Raw genomic sequence first — 24,272 nt, 5'->3', positions numbered from 1 at the left:
CAACAGAATATAACATGTAAACAGTCAGCACACAATCCAAAAGTAGCTAAACAAAAAAGCACACACACATCTGTCTGCATAAGCTGTCCTTTGAACATTTGAACATTTGGGAACATTTGGGAATATACAATTGTAACTCTATCTAAAAAAGTTTTAAATCCTAAAACTGCCAAAAATGGTTCTTAAAAGAATCAATCTACCACGAGGCATTTAACAACTACTCTGTGTTTACAGACAGACCCAGCAGCAGCAGCTAATTAAACAGCAGCAGCACTGTAGCTCCGCCCACTCGCTGCGTCATTCCACACGGCGAATCGCGTGCATGTGTTAAAACTGAGCCTTTACTGTTTCGGCTACATCCTTTGTGAAAGAGTTGTCAAAGTTGACCAAAAGGGAGGCGAACTTTTATACTAACACACAGACGAAAAGTGCTCAGCTGTTCAGTGCGCGCATGGTACTTTTCACAGAGCACCGCTGGAGGATTCGCGGCATTTTTCATTGATTTGGATTAGATTTTCTTCAGGTCATGGAAATACAAAGTGCTAACACGATGGTAAGTTTTAGTTTATAACTTCACTGAGTCTTCCTTCACAGAACTAATGTCGCTTTCCCCCCCTGGCTGGTTTTGCCAGTACGTTCATTGATATATGTTAAATAACGGACTTCTCTCTTGATTTATCCATAGTGAGGCATTACCACACTCCATGGTTATTACTTCCATACTAGAGCTTGTTAATGTATCTATTATCATTTAAAATACCCATTGTTTTTAACTGTGTACTTTTTAACGGTACATTTGTGCGTTTGCCAACTTTTAAATAGAGTCAGTTGGCAAGTCATGCCAATAAAGCTCTTATTTTTGGATTGAATTGAATTGAGTCTGTTGGCAGTCGAAGTTTTCAGCTCTGGTCTCATAACTAATTCGGGCACTACATTTAAACTCATTTGTACATTTCTTTCCACAGATTTACTCAGAGTTATGCTTGTAATTATTTAGACGAGGTAGCTTTCATATCAGTCTTAAAGAAAGAAAAAAAAACTTTCACTCTACATGCAATGAGTTTATGCTACCATGTTGACATCACATGACGAGTCATAATCATGCAATTTACTACAGTTTGATTATAAGATAAAAAGCACAGTGCTAATGAAGAGTTGTATTAGTATTATTTTTATTTGTTGGATTCAAATCCCACAGCCCTGGTGTAATTTTTATTTATTTGCATAAATAATGATCAATAAAGCTCAACCATACTTGCTTGACGCGCAAGGAGAAACAGCACTGATTCTGTGACAAATGAGAATGACCCTATTGGTTTCCACACATCAAGCAAGCATCGTTTTTGTTTTTGTAACCAAATTTAAATTCTGCATTTATAAAGTGATCAAGTCTCTTCATAAGTCTTGGATTAAGCCTTTTAAATCATGTGGAATTCTTATTTTTTTATTTCCTTAGACAATGTTTGTTAAGTAGACATTGTATGGGGCAGAACTATATAAAATTTGATTAAAATATATATTTGTGTTTTAGAGATGCATAAATTGCATAAATTCCTTGGTTTGAACTAATATGAGTGTGCGTACACCATTACAGAATTGTTATTTTGAGCTGAACCAGCACTCTAATGATAAAAAAGCAAGTAAATAAATTAATAAAATAAGTTGACGCACAGGTTTGTAAGCATCGTGATATGGCTATTTGTGTTGTATACAGTTAAATTAATTTAATATTTTATAAAATGTAATTGCGCAGTGCATTTTACAGTTATTTTAATTAATCTCTGCATACATTTTTGTAGGGTTGCACGGTTTACCTGTACAATGGTAGTATCGCAATACTATGGCTCAAGTACTGGCGGTGCCATTTTAGTTTGTAAGCGGTAGTATCGTCATTAATGGTTTATCTACAATACACAATGTTGCATGTGGAAAAGTCACTGAAATGCTCACACGTTTGTGCAACAATAGACCATTTTATTTTAATAGTCTGAGGAGCCCTTTAAAGTTGCAAAACTTGTGCCTTGTATGGTAACCTATTGCATGTTTTTTAATGCTTCAGTTCGAACTCACATCTGAATCGGTTAATTTTTGTGTTCCTCTTAATATGATTTAGTTGCTACAACAAATGCTATAATCCCTTAAAAACAAAAAAGCAGACTCAAAGTGAAAATTTGAATTACTTTGGATTATTACCTGATAAGACTAAAAAAAGCTCTTTTGTAACAAATTTGATTTGCTATCATTTGTATCTTTATTTTAATGTATTCTTTGTTGGTCGGTTATCTACAAAATAAACAAAAAGAATTAATAAATTGTAGGTGAAGTGATGTGCAAATAATACTTTTTGGCCTTAAGGGAATTATAAATTAAAGTAGGCCTATAATAGCATAAAAATATAGCTTTTTTTGACAATTTTTTTATATAATTTGAATTATGAATTGCAGTATCGCAATACTACTTGGTATCGTGATACTTCAGCTGGTATAGGATCGTAAGATTAATTAATGGTATCGCAACAACCCTACATTCTTTTGTACACGACCATTTATGTGCTCAGACGTTAGAAGTGTTCACTTGTCTAAGCCTCCTCCTTTTGTTTGTGTGGCTTTCTGCTGAAGTGGGAGAAATACACACTGTCATGTCATTGCAGTCAGCATTTCGTCCTCCCATTACCATTGTTTCTATACCTCCGGGAAAAGAATAAATATCCAGTGATCTAATGTACACAATGACCTGTCTCTCATTGTGTATATTAGTCTTATTGAGAAGTACCATATAAGGTCTGAAACAGGAAATAAGCTCATGACGAGGAATATTTTTTAATTAGATTGAGTTATTGCTCTAATTGGCCAAATGGCTTTCCTTGCAATGATTTGTTTGTTACTTGTCAAAACCAATCCTTATTTTCATTTTATATTTCCATATTTCCAGTAATGTTCTAATCCATTGTGCAGTACAAGTAAAAAAAAAAAAAAAATTCAAAAGCCTGAGCTATAAGCAAATATCTTTAATATGACAGTAATTTAATGCTGTTGTTCATCCTTTATCTTGAAGGTTATACGTTAAAAACCTTTTACAGTTTTAGATTCAACATATGACAGTAATTATTTTGTGCCCTGTGTTTACTAAATATAGTTGAAGTCTGTGCTGCTGACCCGCTTGTTTTCTCTGTCTTTTGTCCTAATTTACAAACTTCTACTACAACCTAAAAGTGTGCAAAAGTACTTTTTTTTGTACAGAACTGGGATTCCCTGGCAAGATGCATAACAATGTCAGCTTTTGATAACTGTTATTGCTATTTTTAATTAATTTATTTTGCAGCCATACTTTAAATACATATTTTGCAATAAACTTAAATTATTGCTTTTACCTAATAACTTAAATAGTTTTGTATTTCTTTATACATTTTTTTTTTTGATTCTCAATGCTTCGGGCATTTGTAATTCATTTACCTTTTTGTGTTTTGGTCTGATTTTTATATACCACTTCAAATCAGTGTTTTAATGTTGTGATGCTTGGCGGTTTGGTTTGTCTTCTGGCGTTTCCGGCGCTGCTGAAACGAACAGGAAAGGTCCAGTTTGCATTATGGTTGTCAAAAGTAGTGACTTTGAAACCATTTGACAATAAAATTTTAAAAACACCCATTTCACACTAAGGGCTGAGACACACCAAGCCATTGTCGGCCATTGGGCTTCTTTGATCTGTCAAGCCTGGTAAAAAAGTAGGCTTTTTTTTTTTTAAAAAGCCTGCAAAAGTAGAGACCCTAGTACACAATTACAGAAATATATTTTTCCACCAGTCATAGGTTTTACGCTGATGTATATATTACAATTTTTAATTTAAAACAATTTATTAACCATAATCAAGAAACTATAATCATAAAACTATAATCAAGGAATAAATTATTTCTTTGATAACTGGAAAAGAATATTTGAACCCATCGGTTTACAATTGGTTTACTGATGCTTGTTTTTCTTGTCTTTATTGGTGATAATGGTCAGTAATGTTGGACCATTACTTCCTTTTTAGCATAACAATAGAACAGAAACTAGACAGACAGAAATGTGTGAATTGTGGAACGGGCTAAGTCTAAAGAAATCTGTATTTTTTAGTAAGTGTACTTTTTTTTTAGAGCAACCCATGTTCTGTTATCATTAATATTTTAAGAAAATTTATTAGGTAAACTGTCCAAAATATGAACAAAAGCAAGTGATGCATTAAAGTTTGATAAAAAAAAATCTTAAATGGTTATAAAAACATTATTAAAATAATTTATAAAGAATAATAAAAAAACATTTAGTTTAAAAATCTTCAATTATATTAATGATATACTGTAGTCCCGGAAACTTTCTACTTCCGTCTGACTTTGCGGTTGGTTTCTTTTGACCGCCCCCTGTTGTTTTAAAGAATATCACAACGGCGAACGGGGCGGGTAAAAAGCCTTGTCCATTTCTTGAGATGCGTACGCAGTCAGCGGGCATGTGCGGTGTGGCGCCAGGGGAAGTATAAATCCAGCTTCACTTAGCGTCCACACATTGCCTCTCCTTGGGTTAACATTGGAGCTCTTTGGCCTGATTTAGCATTGTTATTCCACACTGGTTATTCAGCAACAAATCTGAGTGAAAATACTTAGCAAGTAAACAATTAAAGTCAAGCAGGAACACAAATAGGCCAGCTATAATTTTCCTACATTTATCTAATATTTTAAAACGATATGGATTATTAGAAGGCAGCAACACGATTGGGTTTTGATTGCCATAGGAGAAATTGTCGTGCCCAACTGAGCCTGATTTCTCTTAGGGTTTTTTTTTTTCTTCACTTTGCAAAATGGTGAAGTTTGTTCCTTGTAACTGTTGTCACTGGCTTGCATTGTACAGGACTTGTGGAGCAGCGCATCGATGGATTTGCTCTTCAGTGTTTGGACTCTCAGCAGTGAAAATGACCCACACTGAACTTAACTGAACTTTAACTCTGAAAACTGGACTGACACAGTTTCAACTTACTATAATCTTCTATGTTAAGCTGCTTTGACACAATCTACATTGTGAAGGGGCTATAGAAATAAAGATGAATTGAAATGAATGTGCTTGGTGTTTGGCATCAGCTTGGTGTGTACCTGCCCTATCAGTCGATCTGCTCTTCATCACTGTTCTCCTAGCACAAACAAATATATACATTGCAGCTGTTTGTATATCGTCTGTATACTTTTGACAACCTTAGTTTGCAAGCATCCTCACTTCATATTCCAACTGGAAATCGAAGACCATTATGCCCGGGACACTCTAAGGCGACGCTAAACATCTATTCCTGACCATAACCAACTTTCATCAGCTGCGTCTGGTCCCATGTGGACCAATAAACACAGCAAATGAACTGCAGCCGACTGAAAGGAGTGCATACATTATGCGCCTACGTGAGAGGATGTATCTTGCCACAACTGTTGATGCAAATGTTTGTTTTCTCATTCCACAAAGAGAAACCGGAGCATGAAAGGACCGAAGTGTAAACAAATCGGTGTTAAGACCATTGTCACAGTAATTGTCACTGTTCACGGAGGGATTCCCAGGTGCAAATATGTCCGATAATCTAAGAATCCATATCGTTTGCAAATATTTGAGGAATGCAGTAAAATTACAGCTAACAGCAACAATTTTGTGTTCCCTCCTGACTTGAATTGTTTACTTGATACGTCACTTTAGGTTTTGTACTCTCACTCCGATTCTACGCTGAATTACCAATTAGATTGCTCTTTTAGCCGGCGGCCAAGCAGCAACCGTTAGTGCTGAAGCACAGTGGTCGTCCTGGAAAAAGTGAAAAGCAGCATATACAGTCTAAAAAAAGACCACGTAATGGTGCGTCCCAGAGAGAATGGTAAGACTGGGAGCAGGGGAGTGTCAGTGGGTTGTGGTACAGATGTTGTTTTTGGGTTAAGCTGGACAGCATCTGGCACACTGCCCCACTGCAATGCATGGTTCATCCAGAGCGAAAACCACAGCACTGAACCAACCCGCCCCCTCTAGATCAAATTCGCATCTGGGGGATTACATCTTTACGTCTCATACTGCCCCAGTAGGGAAGGATGGCCAGTTTAATAGAAAAGACTGAAGCTTCTGGATGTAATGTAGAGCATACAAATGATTTATCTATGTGTGGTTTGCATTCGGTGCTTTACATAAATTCTGGTATCGAGCTGCTATGGATGGTCAAAGTTCAGAGATGAATAAAGGCATATTTGAATGGATCTTGCTGGTATGAAATTTGAATATTAATCTTTTTCTTGTGGTGCATGGGTCATGGCGCCTAAAAGTAGTAAATAATGATAATGTGTATCAGAAACTAAAGCAGACTAATATTTCCAGAGATATTTTAATCATGTGCAAGTTCAATAGGCAGGAAATAGTCCACTTGTTAATAGTGAGGATTGGTATTAAACTAAAGTATGACCAAATTGCATTGCCTCAATCAAAGTGCATTTTAATATCAAACATTACACATTAGAGCATTAGAACTATAGCAATGGTGTTGCCATTATTGACTTGAATTCACCTAACTAAGGACAATAGATGTTTCAAAATGATTAGCTTGTGGTACAAGTTTTATTTTTTTACATTTAGGCTAAATCCTAATTCTACCCCTTAGCCCTTGCCTTTAACCCTGCCCCTTGTATTGCATGTTCAAGTGAAGGGGTAGGGGTGTTCCAATTCTCTTTATCTTGAAGGTGTAGGGTTAAGGGGAAGGGCTACATAGCCCTTGAAAGAGAGACTTGTCAGGACCAAACTCAATACCAAGGGGTTAAAAAATTTCCCAGAATACAACAGCCACAGTGGCTGCATAGCTGCACCCGGAAGACAGGAGATGCACAAATTTTGTATTTTTTTTGTCATTATTAAAATTTTTTTACAACAAACAAGCACATGTTTTAATACATGCATAACCTTGTTCATGTTTTACCATCATGCTTAAAAAAAAAAACGCTAAAATAAAAACCAAAACCTAAATTTCGCTATCTATAATCCATAATCATAACTCCTGTATAGCAGTCACACTACATTCGGACACTCAATGAATACAACTGGAATACCCTATCAGAAATGTCTAGCAGCTGAGAATGACCTTTGTCCGGTATAATGTTAATGTTGTTTTCGTGTGTTTATATAGATGAATATTGTGTAAATGCGCAGTACAGTTACGATCTTATTGCCACATTAGATTGTTTTGATAACATAATAAATACACTACGGTCAATTTTAGCATACCCAATTCACTTGTACCACATGTCTTTTTTTGACTTGTGGGGGAAACCGGAGCACCCAGAGGAAACCCACATAAACAATGGGAGAACATGCAAACTCCACACAAGAAATGCCAACTGACTTAGCCGAGGCTTAAACTAGCGAACATCTTGCTGAGGTAAACATGCTACCCACTGTGCCACCGCATCACATTCATATATATATATATATATATTAGTGCTGTCAATCGATTAAAAAAAATAACTGATTAATCGCACCTTTTTAAAAAAATTAATCGCGATTAATCGCATTTAAAATACTGAAACTTGTAATTTTGGCTATTTAAATGTAAAATTAATGTAAACGCAAGACAAAAAATATTAAATTAAATTCAAAATATAATTGTTTATTAGAATTAAAATTCAAAATATAATTGTTTAATAGAATTTTTGTTTAACTTGTAACACAGATTTCTTCATGTAAACAACATACCCACAATAAACCATCAAGATCCTGCTTGACAGCCATATTTATTACAGAAATTAAAACACAGGCATGTTAATGACATTTAAATTTCAAAACAATCAAAGCCAATAAAGAAAACATTGATTTCCATGTTGGATTCTAAGTGGACTGCAAAAAAATGCCAAAAATACAGGAATTGCAGATGGGGAAAATGAAAAATTATAATAATAAACTATAGAATACAAACTGTTGCACTCATTGTAAAGTTTTATTGCTGTGAGTTGAGAACATTAGTTATAGAGTAGAAAAAATATTGCTTAATACTTCTTTACATTCATCCAGTTGCTAAGACTAGGAGTATCCCGCAAGTGCATAGAGACTCCCAAATGCCCGCAAATGAATGATAATTTCTCGCAAGCCGGTCGTTAAATACATTGCACACCCCTCTCGCCCCTACTCAGATACGTCGCTCACTCCACCCCTGACACCCCTCAACGGGCCTGACACAGACACACATACAACGCGCTGCAGACGTTTTGGCCCCAACGGCCTTCCATACTGGAGCGACTCCCCTCAGATTCAACACGCATGATCGCGTTCATCAAATTTGCTTAAACTAAGCATCCTAAAGTATTACTGTATTTCACAAGGATTCTGACACAACAACGCGAAGCATACGCTTTCATTGCGTTTAATGAGGAAACACGCTAAACTTGGAGGGCTCATGCTGCAGAGTAATGCCCTGTCTTTGACAGCTCGCGACTTCACCAGAGACTTTCTGAGTACATTCACATAAGACACCAATACTTCCATTTTAATATGATTAAGATAATACTCTTATTAAAATTCTACCGTGTAGCCTAAGCAGTGATTTTATTACCTTAAAGGAACACCGAGTGACGAAATGCGGAGGATTTTCTTTCTGTTCGCCATGCGGTATCAACTTACAACAGAAGTCGAAAGTTAAAAATGAAACACCCGAAATTGCATGAAACTTTGGAGAGCCTGGTGATGCGACTAATTGTTTTATACTGGAACTTGCCTTCAAAAAGTGCTTCCTTGGTCTTATCCACATTTATTGCATGTTGAACACACGTCCACCACAACAGGAAATAAAAAAAAACCTGCAACTGCGTTAATTGCGTAAATTTTTTTTTACGCGTTAATTATTTAAAATTAATCGCATACGTTAACGCACTAATTTTGACAGCGCTAATATATATATATATATATATATATATATATATATATATATATATATATATATATATATATATATATATATATATATATATATATATATATATATATATATATGTATATATATATCAGGGCTCGAAATTAACTTTTTTACTTGGTAGCACCGGTGCTCCCAACTTCAAATATTTAGGAGCACCAAAATTTTTTTAGGAGCACCAGAAAAAATTTAGGAGCACCCACCAAAAATGAATGAGCACAGCTGCAAATTGTTTTTTGAGGGATTTATTGTATTTTAAAACAACATTAATAGGACTAACAAAAACCAGAAACAACTATCTAACTAATGCTGCGAAGACATTGATATTTGTGTGCAATAATTCCAAAATGAATGTCTAATAATTGTAGAATATTAATGATAATGAAAATGACAATAATAGTAATGAATTCCATTTCTCATTATGATGCTGCCTTAAATGTGTATGAATGTAGGTTATCTGCTATAAAAAGTCTGTTACTTTATGAAAAATAATTGTATAGTTTGCATCAAACCAAAATGAAGCATTGCAGTAAGAAATATTTATTTTGTGCTGCTGTTTTTATATGCATGTCAATTTAATAAATAATATTTCTGCTACAAAACAAACAAAAGATTATAATAAATCATTCAGTTCAATGATGAAAGCTGCAAAGCAGTCATCAGTAAATAAATAAAAAAATAATATACACCTTAAAAAAGAATAGACAAAAGAAAGAAAGTAAAGTCTCACTTCTATCACTCTTTAAAAGTTTTGGTTTCAGTTTGTGTCAATTTAAAGGTTCAGTCTGAGCTGATCTTCATTTTTCTGTGTTTGTGGAAAAGCTGGCGAGTCAGCCGACCCAATTAATAAGTAGGCAGCGCAAGATTATTGCGCTAACCATCGGCGCAAATCCGGTCTTTGTTATGAGCCGCAGTTTCATTGTAAACTTAGTAAAGGCGAGCTTTTTCTGACTTTTAGCGGACGTTTGCGCTGAACACGCAGTGAATGCAACACATGGAGATTCGGGCACCTTCTCCAAGAAGCGCGTACTCGATTGATCTCAGCTGGCGGATCATTATTCACCACGTGACGTGTCATGATCGCTCTCATCTGCGCCTCAACTTTAGGTGGGGGTTTTCAAACCTGTGTGCTTTAAGTTTTTACTCTTCAGCCGTTTGCATTTCCCGTGGTCATAAAAGCTCCTTCCCTGTCATCTGACAGCGGAATACCTTGAGTGAATGACAGCTAATATGAACCAATATAGCGGCAGGGAAGAGCGATTCAGCACGTTTTTACAAAAAATCAAAACAGGTCGCACTACAACCATTATCAGCAGTCGCACTAATGCGCCCATATATATTATGAGGTCGCATAGATTAATTTTCGGGCGCATATGCGACCAAAATGGTCGCAATTTCGAGCCCTGTATATGTATATATATATGTAGTTTGTTGGTTTACTGTTCAAATACTTACAATACCAGATATACTCTTGCTTAAGATACCATATTTTCATACTGAGTTAGGTTGATCTGTATTTTCTAAGTATGCTCCAAATCAACGGATTGAGCTTCAATCTGTACCATCTATTGCTGTATTTATAAATATTTTAAAGTCTCTTGGGTAGAAGAGATATTCTATCTTAATGCCACTTTTCTGGTTAAATAAGTAAATACATTTTTCAATTTAAAAATTGTAATTCGCAAAACTGCATAGATAAAGCTGTTTTTTTAAATACCCATGTTTGTGTGGACAGGGCCTAAAAAACATGGAAAAACTCTTAAAACCAGATGTTTCACCAATGAAAGGCCCAAAAATAATCTAATTTAGAGCATCTTTTGAAAATTTGTCCATTCATTATTGCCCTATTTCAGGCTTTGTTGGCAACATTGTAAATCGTGTTGAAAACAGCCATTCATTTGTGGATGGCCATCGCTATATCGGTCTTTATGGCAAGCATGGGTACTTGATGAATTGTCCCCTGTGTAGAGTTTCATTTACATATGAGAGCCCCCTGTAAAGTGCATGTCATTGTGCTCAATGAGACCGGAGAGTGCATGAATGAATCTGAATGAGGGGTCTCACTCCTACAGTGGCTCACCTCTGACATCCGCGTATATTACACTGCTGCTGCGTCCACCCCCTACGGCCTTCTCACACATTTGTCTGGGAAGTGTTTCAATTCTTCCTCTGGAAGTGTTTCTCAACATTTGAAAGCATGAATTGGCAGGTTGGTTTGTGCTATTGATCCAAGTCCTGTGAGTGAATACCAAAATGGTGTAACTTTGTTTGAAGTTTGTTTCGAGAAACATTCTGACCTGAAAACCATTTGCTCAGCTAGACTACAAATAAGGCTCTATGGTTTTGCAGTGCAGTTTTTCTGTAGCAACTAAAAATAGTATTTTGGAACGGAGATAAAAGGTTTCATTATGTTTACATAAAAAAGCAATTACTGTAGCATTTCAATAGGATATTATGACACTGAGTCAAACTCTTTCCATGAACAGCTCAGATTTTCTGTAGGTTACTGCGAGCACACCATTCTGAAAGACTGCCAGAGACAAGTTTTGAAAACACCTGTCAAGTCTTTTTGGAAAAATCCAAAGATGTTTGCATTAGTGAGGTGGAATGGCTATTTTGGGCGGTAAACCACAAAGTGCATGCTGACTCGTGAGATGTGTAAAACATGCTGTGTTTTGTAGAAAGTCTTTCTCCATGTGTCTGCTGTCAGAAACAAATGAGTTGGCAGGTGCATGGAAGCTTCCAGACTGCATGGCTCCAGAGACTGAAACCTGATGTAAACTTAGAGAATAATCAATAAACTCAGACATTGACAGTGTGCACTATACTCCTCTTGCAAAGCTTTAAAGATGCAACTACATTCGTTTAATTTTAGCTGCCTTTATGAAGTCAAATATATGCAGGGCTCTGGACTAATTTTTTCCACTAGTTGTACTGGTGTGCCTAACTTTTCTCTTTGGTGCACCAGCACAAAAATTAGGTGCGCACAAATTTTTGACCATATCACATTTAACACTGCAGTTTTACAAATCGCTATTAGTCATGGGGCGATATCCGGTTTCAATGTTTACTGCAGTTTGGAAAAATTAAGGATGTAAAACGATTACCATTCCTAAGGTATATGTAAGGGTTTTTTAATTAGTTTTTTTTAATGTGTTGTGTTTTTGAAACTAAAGAAGACAGCAGAAGTCAGTGGTTTATTTGAATTATTTAGCCTGACAATTTGTTTACTGTTTTGAAATATTTTAAATGTGTCCTAAAAATAACATATATTGTGTTCAAAGGGGTAAACTGTTGTTGTTTTTTTACCCAGATATTTAAAAATATATATTTTAGAGCAGTGATCACAATACCGTGATACTGTGGTATTTTTAATCCAAGGTTATCATACTGGCAAAATGGTACAGGCCCATGTCTAATCACTATCTATATAGGCAATATGGACTTGATCTGATTAACTAACAATCTGGTCAACATAAAGTTCTCAAGGCACAATTCTACAAGAAAAGTAACTTACTACCAGCCTAATGTGTAAGTTTTTTTAAATGTATTTATTTTTTGCCTGAATAGCTGGATTCATATTTCTTTAGTCACACAATTGAGAAATTTGGTCGCAAATACAATCAGATTGATCACACTTTAGAACCCTAGAATGGGTTAGTATTTTGCATTTAATTGTCATATTCTAACATTATAAATGCCTTCACAGTTACTTTTGAAGGTGGCGCAGTAGGTAGTGCTGTCGCCCCACAGCAAGAAGGTCGCTGGTTCGAGCCTCGGCTGGGTCAGTTCGTGTTTCTGTGTGGAGTTTGCATGTTCTTCCTGCGTTTTGCGTGTGTTTCCTCCGGATGCTCCAGTTTCCCCTGCACTCCAAAGACATGTGATACAGGTGAATTAAGTAAGCTAAATTGTCTGTAGTGTATGAGTGTGAATGGGTGTGTATGGATTTTTTTTTCCCAGAGTTGGGTTGCAGCTGGAAGGGCATCCACTGCATAAAACATGTGCTGGATATGTTGGCGGTTAATTTCCAGATGAATGAGTTACTTTTGGTCAATTTAATGCGACCTTGCTGAAAAAAGGTATCCTTGTTGACAACAAACTTTTAAAAGGTTGTATTGTACAGTATGTGAAATTAAGACCATCAACTATTTATTTTCTCAATCAAACACAGTATGTTTGTTGTTATATGTGGCATTTTGGTGGTTTCTGGGATGTATAGTCATGTGGTCTCCAGGAAGATGTTATGTTGTTTTGGTCAGTAGGGATCAGACAGTGATGTTAAGCCTGTTTTAATATTCGGTTTGCCCTGTTGTCACTTGGGCCACATTTACACCAGGAATTAACATACTTTTGTTGATCCGATCACAAGTGGTATTGCTAAGTACAACTGTAAACAGGATTTAATGTTTTGTGTTGTTCAATTGCAGTTACTTCCAGAGGGGGTTGAAAGTGCAACAAAATAGTCCTGATTTAAAACCAACAGCGTTCAGTGTATTGTTGCAGCGTTCAGTACAGAAATTAAAGCTGCTATTCTCTCTATTGATATCAGTTTGTCTCAAATGTAAATCCTGTAAGCTTTTGTCACAATACTAAAGTGAAAAATCTGAAAAGATCCAAAGAAAGACTGCCCTCTGTAAGAAATTGGAAAAGTGGACAAAAGTACAAATTAAAACACCACTAAATGAGAATGTGTCTTCCTTGTCTTATATCTGATCAACCAAAATGGCTCTTAGTACCAGGTGTAAACATACAAATAGAGTGGCAAAACTATAGATGTTACAAACTGAGGCTGGGTTTGAAGTGAATTTTAACTCTTAAAATGGTGTTTTAGGATGAAAATGCTTCTCATCCAGACTAGCGTTTTACTATGTTTCAAGAATATGTTTCTATCCACAAATCAGTCTAATCCACATGATACGTGGGCTTAATGGGCATGCACATATTTTGTTAGCATCTGTACTGCGGCATTTCCCAGAGATGGGTTGCGGCCGGAAGGGCATCTGCTGTGTAAAAACTTGCTGGATAAGTTTGTGGTTCATTCCGCTGTGGTGACCCCAGATTAATAAAGTAACTAAGCCGACAAGAAAAATGAATGAATGAATGTACTGTAGCCGTCTACCAGTTGTGTAATGCACAATAGTCCATAAGATCACTCATAGAGGAATGTGGATAGCCACACTTCCATTTACAAAAGTTTGTATTTCAGTCTCTCTATTCTGGAACGCAACACTAGGATTTCTACACTCAAGTAGGGTCAAGTAGCATTTTCAAAATTCTCAGTTTTTGTGGGTCAAAGATGCTGGAGTAGAGTTGACACCAAGCAGAACGGTAACAGAATTTATGCGTTTTTAAAACCAAAATGCACTATTGTAAATGTCATGTAACATTGCAACCTGGAGTTCTTAGGTTCAGGCTCTTAAGACAATGTATTAAAATAACTGGTAAGACTAGGTAAACTTTACAAAAGACCTTATAGAGGGATATTTTAATGCAACTGTTTTACTGTAACTAATTTAAAGAAATGAAAATAAAGTTTTTTAGATGTTAGTATCAGTATTGTTAGTTTTTAAGCTATCTATAAGCTAGTATGCCCGAAAACAGTGACAGAATTCACGTTAAAAGATATAAAACTGATATAAACATGTAAAACATGTAGTTTGTCACTTCCGTCTAAATGAATAAATGGTTTTATTCATGTCACCTTATACTTCAGTTTATCATCAAACCATAACCAATCAGTTGCTCTCTAGTGTCTGACATGCCCCACCCTCATCAGGATGAATTTTGTTTGCTTTTCACTTAATGCACTTGAGCTCAACCACTCTCATTGGCAGAACAGTAATAAAAGTCAAAACCGAACCACACCATACCACTTTTTCGACACCCTTTCAAAAGGGTACCAAAACACGAGAAAGGGTACCAAAAGGTGGAGCTACACGTGCAGGCTGAACGCTGATTGGTTACAGAGATATGTCAAGGGCTTGTGGACTTAACCAGAATAAAAACAAAGGAACCACCATGTTTTATACACAGTCAAGACATTACATCGTAATACTATATGCACATAATAACGAGCCATGGATGACCCGAGCTCAAACAAACCTTGTCGTTGTCTTAATGTACAGCCACAAAGGCAAGAAAAATAAAAAAATCTCCAGTGTCCTGTTGTTGTTTTACGAGGCCGTCTAAAAGTGTGAACGGTTTTTGCTTTCTCCAGGGAGCTCGCAATCGCGTCTGTATTTGATATAACAAACTTCTTGAGCTGATGATAATAACGTGTATGTGATTATTGAAGTGTCTTCAACATCTGCTTCTTTCAGCAAAGAATAAAACCTTTTATCAACGCTTATATTTTAAACAAGTGGCAAAAGGAATGGGATGCATTAGAAAACAATAAATTACACGAAATCCAACCTGAAGTTTCACACAGAATTGTAAGACATTTTAAGAATCGATTTGATCAAATACTTTTTACCAGATGTCGTATTGGGCATACGAGAATAACACATGGTTTTTTGCTCCAAGGTGAAAACCCTACTCAGTGTTTGTGCTGCAAAACTCCTCTTACTGTAAAACATATTTTACTGGACTGTCCTGCTTTTACTGATTCCAGAAAGACTTTTTATGAAATGAACTCTTTTAAGGACATTTTTGACAAAGTGAAACCAGAAAAGATTTTAGAATTTTTATCATGTATTAACACAAAAAATCTTATTTAATTTATGTTTTATTTTGTTTGTTGATTTTTAAATTGTATATTTATTGTTAAAAGATTCCTGCCATGAAGATAGCCTTGGTTGCTGACATGGCACTAAATAAAAAAAATACATACATACATATTCAGAAAAGAATAGGATAAATGCGAGAGTGAAGTGTGAACGAGGAGAAGCCCAACAAAACAACTAAATGTATGCTGTATGTAGTTTTTCTGTCATTAGTAAAATATCAGGGACTGTAAGGGTCTGTGTGTGTTCATATATGTTGCATTTATTTATTTATTGTATATAATTGCAGACATTACAGAGGGCTTTTTCACCCTATCATTGATCTGCATTTATAATCAAATTATGTTCATAGAAAAGTTAGTGATGAACATTTAAACATAAGTATGTATGTTTGTAAAGCAGCTGTTTTGTAAGATGTGCTTCTCATATAATTTGTGAATGACTTTACTGTAGACATTTATTCGAGCGAAAATGACGACTGAAACTTTCTGTTGTACACCACAACCACCAAAAGGATACCTTTGGTAGAAGAAACACAAGCCTGATAAAGGTGACCCGTTCCGTAGTGTACCTCTAAGGCCCCGTTTACACTAGTGCGTTTTAGTTTTAAAACGGCGTTTTAGAATGCAAACGATCCGCGTCCACACTCGCGTTTCACCCAGCGTTTCTGAACTGCTCTCCGTCCACACCAAAACGCTGAAAACGCACATCACGTGACCACACACACACTCTCAGGCAAGCGCTGTAGCCAATCTACCCAGATGAGAGCTGTGCTATTCGGACTGCTCATCAAGCATCTCCCGCTGGATCTAACCTCACTATATTTATTAAACGGAATATTTCTTTCATCTTGTTGTCTTTATTTAACGACATATTCATTGGACATTGGAATCTATTACTTGTTCTCAGGTAACGTGTTTTGGCTAAGCGCAAAGATAAGTTAATGATTAATGTAAGCACGTACATTCTGTATATTGACTGATCGCTTGCTTTTATTTCCTATAATGTATAAACTTATTGTATGTTATACTTTTATAATGGCCATTATCGATTAAAACTGATATTCAGCAAAGAGAGGGTGTGTTTCTTATTTTCACTGAAATTGAAAGGAGGCAGTTGTTGTAGGCTCCGTTTTGTTATAAATATGCACACAGTGAAGATGACGCTCATATTTGCAGCACGACGCCTCAACATTTCTGCTGTCTGTTTAGTTGTTAATATTAAAATGAAAATAGGCAGTTCCTTATATCATGTTTACATTTTATTGTTGAGAAAGTAAAACAACGTAGCCAGGGTGATGTGAATGAAGTTATAAAGTACACTGTTCCCTTTGAAGATTTACCCGTGTCCTCGGTATAGTCTGTTTTCCATATCAAACTGAGAAGAAGAGACTGCAGCCATGATCAAACTTGCGAAGTTTTAACTTACACGGAGAAGATGCAGGACTGAACTGTGCGTGTTAGGCTACTTAATATTCAGGAAAAGCCCCAATCAGAGAGGCGAATGTCTGCAGCCCCGCCTCTGTTTTCAAATGTCTCCGTTTTCCATCATCCACACTGAGACGGAGCAGCAGCGTTTCAGAATGAAAACGGCCTCTCCAGCGTTTTCGAAACGCTCCGTTTTCGGCGCTCGAGAACTCCGGCGTAGTGTGGACGGATGGCGTAACCGTAGCAAAACTTATGCGTTTTCAAACTAAAACGCATTAGTGTAAACGGGGCCTAAGTGGTAATGGGCCATTAATCTCCTCCCTCGGCTGCTTCAGACAACAGACAAACGTGAAGGAAGAAGATCTCACGTAACGTTTGTAAGAAGTACTACAGTAAGAACTTTACCATTGAGTATTTGATGCATTTGTTGTTGAGTTGCTATGATGAGTCACACACAATGTCATTATAAAGTTACGCATACATACAGATACACACACGCAGCGCGGACACACACAGACAGATAGCGCGTGCGTTTAGCTTTGCACTCTTTTTGCAACCAAATGTGACAGGATACAGGTTAATATCCACTTCTGTATGGATATTTGTTATGTTAATGTACAAAAAAACCTGATTTAACGTCCAGAAACCAGGATTAATGCATCTTTTTTTTTTTATAATTGTTCTCACGCGCAACTGTGGTGATGAAGTAAATCTGAAGTGAATTGCTGTAATTGATTACAAACATGCACTGTTTTAAAACATTTTAAACTTGTAAAAACTCTTGATCTCGTTCGATGATGATTGATGATCCTAGCGAACTGAGCAGATCTTTTAATCCCAGTTGCTTTGCGCATGTCCTGATATGATTATACGCATTACTACTGAGACATGTTAATATGCAGCAGTCAATCAATTCAGTGGGTGGGGACACCACACTCCTATAGTCCTAAGTCAAGTTGCAGTCGGTCTCAAAACTGCTCCAATTGGTCCACCATTTTTATGTTGTTAAATTGAAAAAAAAAAAAGACTAGGTGTGTTAATTTCACCCCAATATGACAGTATATACACTATACCTACACATTTGTCTGTCTAAACAGCTTGAAAAATAGACTTTTCAACAGAGGTGCCCTTTTACATGTCATATTAGCAAATCTGTTTGGTAAATCATCCTCGTCTGAACAGCTCTTGGTTGTTTTGTGTCCGTTTTTTTTCATGTTTGTGGCTACACACAGTACTATTTTAGTATTTGTTGTTTGTTGAACGGTCTATAATCATTATAGCTGTGTTTTGTTTTGTGGTCAAATTTGATGGGCTATAATCTGTATGGGGAATACCACAAATGCATCACATTACTGATTTAATGAGAATAAATATATCAAATGGAATTTAATGCAACTGTCTGCCACATTGAATTAAGAACAGATGTATTGTAGATCACTATATTAAGACCATGACTTTTAACAATCAGATTCTGGAATAATCAGAATAATAAGGTCATTGAGTAATGATGGAGTCAGCTGCAAAACAAAACAAGTTATAAAAAGTTCTCTGATTTTGACTTAGGTCAAAAGCCAATTTTAGCTATTGAAGATATATTCTGTCAGCAAACCATACAAAGTTCAGGATCAAGATTAAAAAAAATGTACTTTGCCATTATGTAAAAACCCAGTAATAAGTGTTTACCAATAATAAATGTATAGAATAAATAAGTGTGTGTGTGTGTGTGTGTGTGTGTGTGTGTGTGTGTGTGTGTGTGTGTGTGTATATATATATATATATATATATATATATATATATATATATATATATATATATATATATATATATATATATATATATATACATATATACATATATATATATATATATATATATATATATATATATATATATATATATATATATATATATATATATATATATATATATATATACATATACATACAGTGATGGAAAGAGTACTGAAAAATCATACTTAAGTAAAAGTACCATTACTTGCCTACACTCAAAAACTATATATTTTACTTGTTTAAACTATTTATTTATAATGAGCTGAAACAACACAATTCTTGAGATTTTATTGGGACAACTTATTTTTTTTAAGTGTTCAGTTAACTTTTGTGTTGGGACAACATGAATGAATTGTGTGGAACCCTGCATTTTTTACAGTGCAAAAATGTACATTAGTGCAAGTAGAGCAAAAGTATTTGTTGTAAATATAACTCAAAGTATGAGTAAAAGTAGACCTTTCAAAAATAGTGAGTAGTGATTGTTAAACTGTAAAAAGCTGATAGATTTACATGTTATTTGTGGATGTGTGTAAACGTAACATTCTGTAGTGCATTTAGTTATTGCCCAGCAGGCACACAACGTCATAAGATGTTAATATTAGGTTAGATTTAGGTTGTAACTTCAGGTGACCAAAATTCAATGTCTAGCCAGCGTCTAGAGGCAATTTTATTTTGATGTCCAATAATGACGTGAAATGATGTTGATATTTGTTTGATTTTAAGTCGTTAGAAAGTGACATCCAACTTCGAGCCAACATTTTAAACCAACATCATATTGACATCAAATACTGAAAATTTTTGGTCGGGTATGGCAACCAAAATCGATCATCTGATAGACTTCATTGTGATAATGTCCACATAACATCAAGCTGTAACATCATTAGATGTTGATTTTTGGTTGGACGTTTTCTAATCCCCATAGACAAGAAAATAGTAGTGACTGCAGGTTGAAGCAAAGTAGTGAAGTAAAATACTGCACTAAAAGTTAAGGGAAAGTAAAAGTAAACATTTTTAAATCCACTTAGTAAGTGGAAAAATGACTTAATTACAGTAGTTTGTATATTTGTAATTTGTTACTTTACATCACTGTATATATTTATATACTAATATATTTATACTAATAACAAAGCATTACCTAGCTTATACTTAATAATAACCTTAATGGTGATAAATCAGGTTTGTAATAATTCCTTATTTTGAATTGTATTGTAATATTATAATTTAAAAATGTGTTAGAAATAAAACGATAAATTATTAATATAATTTAAATACAATTAATCAATGTTTTATTATTTAATAATTTTGTAAAAAAAATTTGAATATTTATTGGAGTTATCTCTCAAGTTCTTAATTAAATAACCAAATAAAAGCATATATATTAGAAAAACAACATATGAACATAAATCAGCATAATAAAAACCACTAACAGAAACCATCTTAAAGAATAAAAAAACCTTTAATGGAAATGATGTACACTTTTCACAATATTTTTTTTACAAAATATAATTTACTGGCTATTTAAACTCTACTGCGGTGTTGATGAAATACAGCATACCTTGGACTTTAAGCTCGGAGACTTTTCCCCCTCTTCTCCACTCCCCAAATTTGGGTGAATCCTGGGTAACCCCTCCACCCACTGTCCAGGATTAGAGCTCCAGACCCTGAGCAGATTGCCCTCGATGTTGTCCATCTGCGTTCATAATATTAAACAGCACTGGAAGGATTTCCTCTGGACTCAGTATGCTTCTCAGTTAGTGCACTACGTCTTGTCAAATAAGGTCTATAAAAATGATTGCTTCAAATGTGGTGTGATGCCGCTAGTTGCTGACCCAGTTTCTTGCAGCCACTTTTAAGCTACGATTTGTTGCTCTATTAACCAGTCTTTGTTGGCGATCTGACAGTGGCGTGTGTGAACTAGGGTAGAATTGCACACTGAATCCTGCAATTCTAGTACCTCATTAGCTAACAAAACATGCCGTTTAACATCGCAAATTGCTCGATCCCATGAATAGATATATGTTGTTGAGCAAAATCCAGTATTTATTCGTTTACGATATCCATTACTTAAGTCATAAAGAACCAGATGTCTCTGATCAAAGAAAAAATTAAGTTCACCACATAATCGATGGCTATAGATTATAAAGCAGTGACGTTAGCCTGAGGGCAGAACCTCATGCTGGATCAAGCCCTTCTCAGCAAGACCTCTGTGATTAGTGGCAATATGGCTGTTCTTCAGAAAACTTGACTTAATTCATGTTTCCACAGTTGGCATCCAACTTTGTTATTTGTCAGTCAGTGTGCGGCAACCACAGCCTTCATTTTTTGAGATATTGCTCTTTTTTTCAGGAATCACTTCACAGTGTGAGTTGTGTGTCAAGGGTGTGTATGGGAAGTGAAGCAAAGTTTCAGGATGAAAACATCTACGTCCATGATGAACGGCTCTATTAAATGACGAGAGAGCTCAGTAATGTGATCCTAATGGATAAAACAAAGAGAAGTTGAAAGACCACCCTTAAAGAGTGACAAATGCTGTTGGATTCTGGATCTGTGCTTTTCTTTGAAAATTCTCTCATTTCTTTCTCTTTATTCTGAATGTATTTACAGAGCTCTGAGCTCAGCTTCCATTATGTCATTGTTTGGCTAAGATGGTGAAGTGTTTTGTTCTAGTATAATCCAAAAAGTTGCTGTTTTAATTAATCAGAGACCCAAGCACAGATTTTAATGTTCATTATTAGCCACATAAGACTTCTTTAATCTTTTCTCATTGATCTTTTTAAAACCTGCTCTTGACAAGACGCACGACCTGATTTTCATGATGCTAAGTTTTGTTTGTTTTAATATAAAAGGCTGCTTTATTTCAACCATGTGGCATTCGCAGTTTTACAGCCCTAATCATCCAGTATTGTTTGTGTTTTGTTTTGGTTTTTACTAGTGACACATGGTTTCCTGTCACACTATCAAATGGAGTGCTTTTACGCTTGTGTCTGCAGTGGATAAAGCCAAATATATGTGATGAATATCAAAGAAAAGTCCTCTTTAGCTTTAATCCCCTTTTCTTTGCTTTCAAAATGGGTCAGATCAATGGAAAACAACAGCTTTCTTTATCATGAGGCTTGTTCATGGGAATGTTATCGTTGGCAGAAGCTCTTTTCAGAGCCATTGGCACTTTTTCTGTCACCGAACTGCAGGAATTGGCTTTGATTGCCATTGATTTTTAAAGAACTGTTATAGTAAGGATGAAACTGCATATTAGGGCTGCACGATATTGGAAAAATGACATGACTATATTTTGTTTTTCAGCTATATATATAGTGATATGAATACAATTTCACTAAATAGCTTGGAAAGAATTCATTAATTTAGATTGATTGGGTTGATTCTGTATAGGAGTGAATCACACATAAAATAAAATGACCAAAATAAAAGCATAGATTAATACAACAGAACAAATATAAGTGATGTGGACAAAAAAGCATTATATAATAATGTCTAACAATATTAATGTTCAGAAATTGAATAATTATATGTAAAAACCCTGTGTAGCCTTCATTGTAAAAATAATTCAACAAAATAAATCTTTATTAAAAGATACAAATGGTACAGCTTCTGGTGCCTGAACAGTGACAGGGCTTAAAAACAGATGCAAATGAGAAACCTTTACCCCATTATGGTTAAACTCTGCAGTGACTTCATAAATATCATGTGTTCTAAACTGTGGCTCCTGGACAAATAGAATCCCAATGCGTAAACTCAACATTCCAGATCCTGCGACTATTGTGCAGCTCTAGTCTGACCTGAAGTGATTATACCAATTTCATTACATTTTAAGTGTTTGAAAACCTCTTGCTGACAAACAAGTAATCCCTAATGCTTTGAAGACAATTAAAATGACAATTAATTCAGATTATGGGGCTCCTTAAATCGTCTTTTAATATTTCATTAAATGATTCTTATTTTAAATATGCCTGACAAAAGTTTTGGGTATTTGAGCAATGGTTACGTTAAATGACTTTTTAATAGGTGTCTATTGTAAATCATGACATGATGGTCATTACTGTTTGCTCAGAAATTAAACTGGACTCATTTTAACATGTGAAAAAAGCTGTATCACATATTCATAGTTTTAAAGGGATAGTTTACCAATGCTGAAAATTGTTTCGATATTTACTCACCCTTTATTTGTTTCAAAAACATATATTTTGAACAAAGCTGGACACCTGTAAATATTTTTGACTTTTGTTTGTTTTTTCTGCTATGAATGTGGTATGTTACAGGTTTTCAGAAACTTAAAAAGCTTTGGAAACACTTTAGTGAGTAAATAGTGAATACAATTTCATTTTGGAGTGAACGGTCTTTATAATTTTAGAATTCCTCTTGACATATTTTATATATATATATATATATATATATATATATATATATATATATATATATATATATATATATATATATATATATATATATATATATTTTTTTTTTTTAAGTACCGCTTATTGACAATTTATTTTCATTTCTTTTAGTTTGGTCTAAATAAACCCTTAAAGCATGTCTGCAAATTCTCCATTTAAATGTTCTAGTGTTTTATATACCTCTGTTTGCTTTGTTAAAAGACTCATCTTTATCTGAGGAACAAAAGCATCAGTAATCATGAATGACATGATGGCAGAAATACAAACACTTGAACTGGCCATTCAGCGACTCACTCGAAGAGAAAATGGGAGGTCATTGTGTTTGTAAGTGGCACAGGGGAGGGGTGAGACTAATCCTATTACATGTGGGTCTTTTCGGAGGGTGAGTCTGGGGTCTGCAGACCTTCTGTGTCACTGTGACAGCAGACCCCACCGAGAGGCAGAGGGTTTGTGCACTGAAATGGACTAAGGATTGGAAAAAATCTCCCAAAAATGTGAAAAAGGTAGGAGAAAGATGGTGATAAATGTGTTTTCAGATTTTTAGTTTAGAAAGTAATCATGGATAATGTTGTGAACTGTTGTAGCATTTTGTTATGATAGTGTTAATAACATGTAAAGTCAAAGCTTTGTTGTAAGCATGTTTTCATTTGCAATATAAAATGAGATGATGCCATATTGCATGCCTTTATGTTTATACACATGGTTTAGCTTGGCCTTTTATAAAATGCTTGTGACTTATTGAGGTTAAACTCTTGAAAAGGGTGGTGGCTTCTGTCCTCTGGTATTAGCTGTCATTTTACTCTTCTAGTGTGGTCCACATGACTTCAGCTGACAGTTGGTAATGCATCCCCCTCTTGTTTATATAACTGCACTAAGTAATCTTCTCGCAGTTTAATCTTTTTTTTTTTTGTCAGTAATGGACATTAATGTAAAGTTGTGATATATTGTTATACATAAGTGCTCCATAATCTCACAGAAAGAGCTGGA

At 35.2% G+C, this 24,272-nt stretch overlaps 1 protein-coding gene across 5 annotated transcripts in view; it reads left to right on the top strand.

Moving 5' to 3' along the window:
- Positions 1 to 357: 357 nt before the first annotated feature.
- pdzd2 (PDZ domain containing 2) overlaps positions 358 to 24,272 on the top strand; it is a 131,887-nt gene continuing 107,972 nt past the window's right edge. For 3 of the 5 annotated variants that reach the window (XR_012406201.1, XR_012406204.1, XM_009301708.5), the window contains exon 1: positions 358 to 553. The gene's annotated coding sequence lies outside the window, so the exon portion shown is untranslated. Of the gene's footprint in view, positions 554 to 23,695; positions 23,789 to 24,272 lie in introns of those variants that run through there. The other 2 variants (XM_073951252.1, XM_003198650.7) reach the window with 1 other exon arrangement.

The sequence above is a fragment of the Danio rerio genome, chromosome 5 (genome assembly GCF_049306965.1).
Source record: "Danio rerio strain Tuebingen ecotype United States chromosome 5, GRCz12tu, whole genome shotgun sequence".
NCBI lineage: Eukaryota > Metazoa > Chordata > Actinopteri > Cypriniformes > Danionidae > Danio > Danio rerio.
Note: the sequence above shows the minus strand (reverse complement) of the source record. Positions and strands in the feature narration are given on the sequence as shown.